This window comes from Hylobates moloch, unplaced genomic scaffold (genome assembly GCF_009828535.3).
Source record: "Hylobates moloch isolate HMO894 unplaced genomic scaffold, HMol_V3 SCAFFOLD_357, whole genome shotgun sequence".
Taxonomy (NCBI): Eukaryota; Metazoa; Chordata; class Mammalia; order Primates; family Hylobatidae; genus Hylobates; species Hylobates moloch.
This window is the reverse complement of record NW_026652632.1, coordinates 8173-15608: the sequence shown is the minus strand read 5'-3', so window position 1 is coordinate 15608 and position 7436 is coordinate 8173.

Genomic DNA, 7436 nt, shown 5'->3' with positions numbered 1-7436 from the left:
GGAGTATTGGGGAATTAACGCCCTGAAGAACAGCCATTGACAATGACTATCTGCAGTGGGTGTACACAAACCTCCGCTCCCTCACCCCTCTGAAGTGAATGTTCTATGCTGCTGCCTAGAGGTTTGCAGTGGGTTGAACCCCGTTATTCAGAGGTATAATATGCTTGAGAAAACATACGTTATTACCTTCCCGCTCTTTCCTTTCTCAGATCTCTGCTCACCTACTGGTGTTTCTGGGAAAACCTCCCAAATATATCCATTTCCACTAGAATCTGTATCTCAGGGTTGACTTCTGTGGGAACCCAAACTATGACATTGTTGGACATTGTTCCCAACCATCTATGTTGGCATAGAGCAGCCAAGGCAAATTATGAGGCAGTACTCATCAACTCAAGGGAGAGAGGAGAGTCTAGGTCTGAGCTCTGGGGGACTTCTCGTTTTAGGGTTTGGGAGAGGAGACTGGGAAAGGATGGCTAGAGAACCAGTAGGACCACTGAAAGCAGAAGAGGAAGGTGTTGTAAGGAGGGAATTTATCATCTGGTTTTAATGCTCCTGGATGGAGGAATAGGATGAAGATAGTTCCAAGAGCGCTCATAGGCTAACAGAAAACAAACAAGAAGGCAGACAATGGGATGAGGAAGTCCAAGGCCTCTGAGGGCACAGAGGTGATTAGGGAAGACTCCTGGAGGAGGTGATGTTGGAGGTATTTTTTTTCTTTTGGAAACATAAGAGTTTTCCAGGAGTGTTGGAGGAGGGGAAATAAAAATCAAACCCGAGGATATAGCATGGGGTGGGGATCAGTACTTCGCAATGGCTGGGTCTACATCTGATTTCCTTCCTTGCTGTTAATTAATTAGTTAATTAATTATTTAAATTAAAAAACTTTTTTTGAGGCAGAGTCTCACTCTGTTACCAGGCTGGAGTGCAGTGGCGCGATCTCGGCTCACTGCAACCTCCGCCTCCCGGGTTTCAGTGATTCTCCTGCCTCAGCCTCCTGAGTAGCTGAGATTACAGGTGCCTGCCACCATGCCGGGCTAAGTTTTGTATTTTTAGTAGAGATGGGGTTTCACTAAGTTGGCCAGGATGGTCTTGATCCCTTGACCTCATGATCTGCCTGCCTTGGCCTCCTGAAGTGTTCGGATTACAGGCATGAGCCACCGCACCTGGCCCCACAAAAATTTTTTTTTGAGACAGGGTCTCACTCCATTGCCCAGGCTGGAGTGCAGTCGTGCAATTTCAGCTCACTGCAACCTCCACCTCCTGGGTCCAAGTGATCCTCCCACTTCAGCCTCCCAAATATCTGGGATTACAGAAGTGCACCACCACACTCAGCTAATTTCTTTGTATTTTTTAGTAGAGATGTGGTTTCACTATGTTGGCCAGGCTGGTCTGAAACTCCTGGCCTCATGCAATCCACCCTCCTCGGCCTCCCAATGTGTCGGGATTACAGGTGTGAGCCACTGCACCTGGTCCTTGCTGTTTATTTAATAAATGGGTGAGTGTTGCTATGAGCGGAACAACGGTTAGATTTGGAAGGAAAGAAGGTGGCAAGAGTCAGATCACAAGGGTCTTGGATGTAAAGATGGGGGAATTTTAAATTGTACCTGAGGGTAATGGGGAGCCATGGAAGGTGCTTGAGTAGACGAGGAACACAGCCTGAGCTTTCTGTCCTGGTGGCCAGTACAGAGGTCAAACTGGAGGGAGTTGACACTGCAGGTTCTTGCAACAGGTCAGAATGATGCAGTCCTGAGTTGGTGTGGAGATGAGGGGATAGAGAATATTTTGAGAGGAAGAATACTGATTTGGTGACTAATTGTCTAGAGAAGGAGGGATGGAGAAGGCTGAGGTCACTAAGAGATGTTAAGCCTGGGTAACATTGGTAGAATAACATCAAGTAATTTACCTTTTCCTTCCTCTTTTTTTTTTTTTTTTTTTTTTTTTTTTTGAGACGGAGTCTTGCTCTTGTTGCCCAAGCTGGAGTGCAGTGGCACAATCTCGGCTTACTGCAACCTCCGCCTCCTGGGTTCAAGCGATTCTCCTGCCTCAGCTTCCTGAGTAGCTGGGACTACAGCAGCGCGGCACCATGCCTGGCTAATTCTTTTATTTTTAGTAGAGGCAGAGTTTCACCATGTTGGCCAGGCTGGTCTTGAACTCCTGACCTCGTGATCTGCTCGCCATGGCCTCCCAAAGTGCTGAGATTATAGGTGTAAGCCACCGCAACTGGCCTTCCTTCCTCTCTTGAGGGCAGGGCCTGAGGCTGCATTTCCTTAAGGCAGCAAGCAGCCTTGCCTAGCACGAATGGGTACTAGGAGCAACAATGCAGTGAGGAGTGTGTTTCTGACTGTCATCCACAAATAAAAATGGTAATTAGTCCTTTTCCCTCTCTGTGCATTCAGGGCCTGGGATCTGGGGAAGCTGACCCAGGGGTCTCGAGTTCCTGGAGGGAAAATCCCAGCAAGGAGCAGGCAGCCTGGGCCCCGTGGGGCTTGTTAGTGTTCGGGGAGTCCCTGGGATGGCAGCCGCGGGGACTACAGCTCTGACAGAACCTGTGTCCTCAGCCCCTTCCTTCTTAGGTAGAAAGTGATGTGAGATGTAGACAGGCACGTCGGGAGCTTCCTTTGGCAATGGTGAGTGTGAATTCAAGGCCTTTTCCTGGCTGGAGAGGCCACAGCGGCCCATCCCTTGCCTTGGGGTTGAGATCAACAAATGAGTGGGGGGAGGCAGAAATTGAAGACTGACTAAGCATTAAGATGATGCGGTGAGGCCAGGTGCAGTGGCTCACACCTGTAATCTAAGCATTTTGGGAGGCCAAGGCAGGTGGATCACCTGAGGTCAGGAGTTCGAGACCAGCCTGACCAACATGGTGAAACCTCATCTCTACTAAAAATACAAAAATTAGCCAGGCATGGTGGCAGGTGCCTGTAATCCCAGCTACTCAGGAGGCTGAGGCAAGAGAATCTCTTGAATCCGGGAGGCAGAGGTTGCAGTGAGCTGAGATCGTGCCATTGCACTCCAGCCTGGGCGACAGAGTGAGACTCCGTCAAAAAAAAAAAAAAGAAGAAGAAGAAGAGGAAGCGGCGAGCAGTAATGCATTTGAAAGGAGTTTGCTGGAAAAGTGTTCAGTTCTTTCTTTTGCAGATAAGGGTACGGGGTGGAGGGGAATATGAATTCTGTCCAGGTTAGGAAGGGGGAGCCTCTGGGGAAATCTCAAAGAGACCTCTCCAAAGTTAAGCACACCCAGACATTGCACCGTGGTGCACACTAGTGTGCAAGCAGACAGGGAACATATATGGTGCTCACGAGTGGTCTGAGCATTTGAGATGTGAACGTGCCTGTGCCCTGGAGCTTTATGGACACTCACATGTGCGTGCACACACACGCGTGCTCACACACACACACACTCACTCACATGTGTTCATTTGTGGCTCAAAGTGGAGGAGAAGGGGCTCCATCTTTGGGAGACGACCTGATGCAAAGAAAGCAGAAAAGGAAGGACTCTCGATCTGAATCCCATGAATTTCTCACCTTCTGCACTCCCAGTAGCTCACAACAGTGCTTTTCTCACTCTCATCGTGGAGGTGGCATTGGCCTCCGGCCCTGGTCTCAGCATCTCCTGGCTGTCTCCTGTCACTCTCCCACCAAGCAAGCAGCTGGCCTGGGTGCTCTCAATGGGTGCAATTTTTCATTATTTTTATTATTATTATTTTTTAGACAGAGTCTTGCTCTGGGTTGCCCAGGCTGGAGTGCGGTGGTATGACGTCGGCTCACTGTAACCTCTGCCTCCCGGGTTCTAGTGATTCTTCTGCCTCAGCCTCTCGAGTAGCTGGGATTACACACATGTGCTACCACACCCAGCTAATTTTTTTATTTTTCATTTTAGTAGAGATGGGGTTTCACCATGTTGGCCAGACCGGTCTCGAACTCCTGACCTAAGGTGATCCACCTGCCTCAGCCTCCCAAACTGCTAGGATTACAGGTGTGAGCCACCACGCCTGGACTGTGGGTGCAAGTTTTACGGGTTCCAGGTAGGCAAATAAGGAATATTATTCGTCTGTAAATTAACCTTGTTTTGATTAGACCCTTTGCCTGCCCAGACAGGAAAGCAGCATCTGGACATCTAGTGGCAAATTCAGTCACAGCTCCTCGGCTTTTGCAGGGTTATTGTTCAGCCACATTCGGGGTTTCTTCCTTTCTTCTTCCTTCTGTATGGGGTGGGCACAGGAGTCTGGGGCAGATACCACCTCCAAGATCAGAGTGGAGAGAGGCCAAGCTGCTGGTTTTCGAGTGCTGGGCTCTGTCAGTCGCCACCCCCAGCCACCCTGAGATGGACAGAGTCCTTTCTGCCCCGCTAGGTGAACTGCGTGCCAGCTCCTCCACCTGTTCTTTCTCTCAACACATTTCTAACCCATCAGGAAATTCACTGGGCTCCATCTTCAGAATCTGTCCAAATGGGTCACTTCTCCCCATCCCCATGGTCCTCACCCTAGTCCACGCTGGTCCCATTGTCATTGACCTAGACCAGCCTAGTTGACTCTTACCTGGTCTCCAATGTGTCACTCACACTCTGTTCTCCCACAGCTGCCAGAGGGCACCTGGGAGCACCTGAGCCCGAGCATGTCCCTCCTCTGCTTAGAACCCTCCAGAGGAGGTTAGAACTCTCTAAGTGGCTCCCACCTCACTTGGGGTAAATGCCAGGTCCTACCTGTGGCCTACAAACCCCGATGCAACATACCCCTGGTACCTCCTTGTCCTCACCTGCTCCCTCTCCCTCACTCTATGTCGCTGGTTCCCCTTGCTGTTCATCTTCTAGCCACAGGGCCTTTGCACAGGCTGTCGTGTCTACCTGGAAGGCACTCCTCCCTCTTGACCCATTTCCTCATTTCCTTCAGTTGTGAATTTGGGGTCTTTGTCTGGCTGGAGAAGCCACCCTGACCCAGCCTAGAGGTAAGATTGGAAAATTAAGAGAGGGGGTTAACAAGGAGAAATTCTGGTCTGATTGCAATTAAACTTCAAAAAGACCTTTCCTATTAAAATTTGCCACCCTCCTCAGACTCCCCAGCTCTCCCTTTAAGTACTCTGTTTTTCCTGTTTCTAGCACTTAGCTTAGCTTTTTAAAATTTTTTAAATTTTTTATTTGTTTATTTATTTTTTGAGATGGAGTCTTGCTCTGTTGCCAGGCTGGAGTGCAGTGCCACAATCTCAGCTCACTGCAACCTCCGCCTCTTGGGTTCAAGTGATTTTCCTGCCTCAGCCTCCCAAGTAGCTGAGACTACAGGCATGCGCCACCACACCCAGCTAATTGTTTTGTGTTTTTAGTAGAGACAGGGTTTCACCATGTTGGCCAGATGGTCTCGATCTCTTGAAGTTGTGATCCACTTGCCTCAGTCTCCCAAAGTGCTGGGATTACAGGTGTGAGCCACCTCGCCTGGTGTTTTTTTGTTTGTTTGTTTTTGTTTTTGTTTTTTTGACAGAGTCTTGTCACCCAGGCTGGAGTGCAGTCGTACGATCTCGTCTCACTGCAACCTCTGCCTCCTGGGTTCAACTGACTCTTGTGCCTCAGCCTTCTAAGTAGCTGGGATTACACCACGTCTGACTAATTTTTTGTGTGTATTTTTAGTAGAGATAGGGTTTCACCATGTTGGCCAGGCTGGTCTTGAACGCCTGCCCTCAAGTGATCTGCCTGTCTCAGCCTCCCAAAGTGCTGGGATTCCAGGTGTGAGCCACTGCACCTGATCTCCTGTTTCTAGCACTTAGCTCTGATGTAACTCACTTGTTGAGTTATCCTCTTTGTGGCTTATTGCCCGGCTGCCTCCCCTAGTATCTTCTGCTCCTCCAGGGCAGGGATCTCTGCCCATTTAGTTCCCTGCTGTGTCCTCATGCTCTCAGCAGCACCTGGCACAGAGGAGCTGTTCATGAAGATGTGTGGAATGAAAGGTGAGCCGCTGAAACTCACAGTCCGGAAAGCACAGCCTCCAGAGACAGACTCCTGAGTTCCAATTCTGATGCCAGGACTGAGAATGTGGGCAAATTATACCTGCTATGCTCTGCTTCTCAAGCAATGCAGAGCAGAGAATAAGAATCCCAGGTGTCCCCACAAGAAGTTAGAGACCAAGCCAGGTGCGGTGGCTCATGCCTGTAATCCCAGCACTTTTGGAGGCCAAGGCAGGCGGATCACCTGAGGTTGGGAGTTTGAGACCAGCCTGACCAACATGGAGAAACCCCGTCTCTACTAAAAATACAAAATCAGCTGGAGTTGGTGGCGCATGCCTGTATCCCAGCCTCGAGAGGCTAAGGCAGCAGAATCACTTGAACCCGGGAGGTGGAGGTTGCAGTGAGCCAAGATTGCGCCATTGCACTTCAGCCTGGGCAATAAGAGTGAAACTCCATCTAAAAAAAAAAAAAGAAGTAAGAGACCAAAAGATTCACCTGCTCCTCACTATCAGGGCATCTTCCTTACTATTACCCATAAGTTCACAGGATCAATCTCCACTTTCACAGATTAGGCTCAGAGGGGCAAAATTTGCTGGCTAAAGTCACACCATCCCCGGTAAGTGAAGTCACCAACATTCAAATCCAGGCTTGTGAGACTACAAAGCTCTACTTTTTGCTGCTGTTCACTGAGGGGCTGTCCTTGAGCATGAGATTTCTGCTCTAGGTAATGAGCAGTTTTTTTTTTACAGGTAGTGACCCTCCCATCACTGGAGGCAAGCAAGTGGAGGCAGAAAAATTGTGGTAGAGGACATTCCTACACTGAGCAGATATTGAGGGGGGTTTCCTTTCCAATTCCCCTTTGTATGATGCCCAAGAGGGGGCTGACTTATACCTGAGGAAAGCCAGTGATGATACCATAAAGGGTCTCTTCCACAGGCTCTTGCCCTTCAGATTATTTATTAAAACTTTAGTTACAAATGGTTTTAGCACATTTTGCATTCTTTGTCTCAACCCTTGGCTTCCTCCTCTGTCTAGCTCTTTTTTTTGGGGGGGGGGTGTATCAATAGTTCATTCTTTTTATTGCTGAGAAATATGCCCTTGTATGTATATGCCACAGTTACTTTATCCATTCACTTGTTAATAGATATTCGAATTCTTTCCAGCTTCACAAATAAGGCTGCTATGAACATTCATGTACATGTAAGTCTTCATACATACACATGCTTTCCTTTTTCTTTTTTTTAAATTAGCCTTCCACTTATTCCTCCAAACCTTTCCTTTGTTTCTTTCCTTCCTTCTTTCTCTCCTTCCTTCCCTCCCTTCCTTCCTGCCTGCCTGCCTTCCTTCCTTCCCTCCCTCCCTCCCTTTTCTTTCTTTCTTTCTTTCTTTCTTTCTTTCTTTCTTTCTTTCTTTCTTTCTTTCTTTCTTTCTTTCTTTCTCTCTCTCTCTCTCTCTCTCTCTCTCTCTTTCTTTCTTTCTTTCTTTCTTTCTTTCTTTCTTTCTTT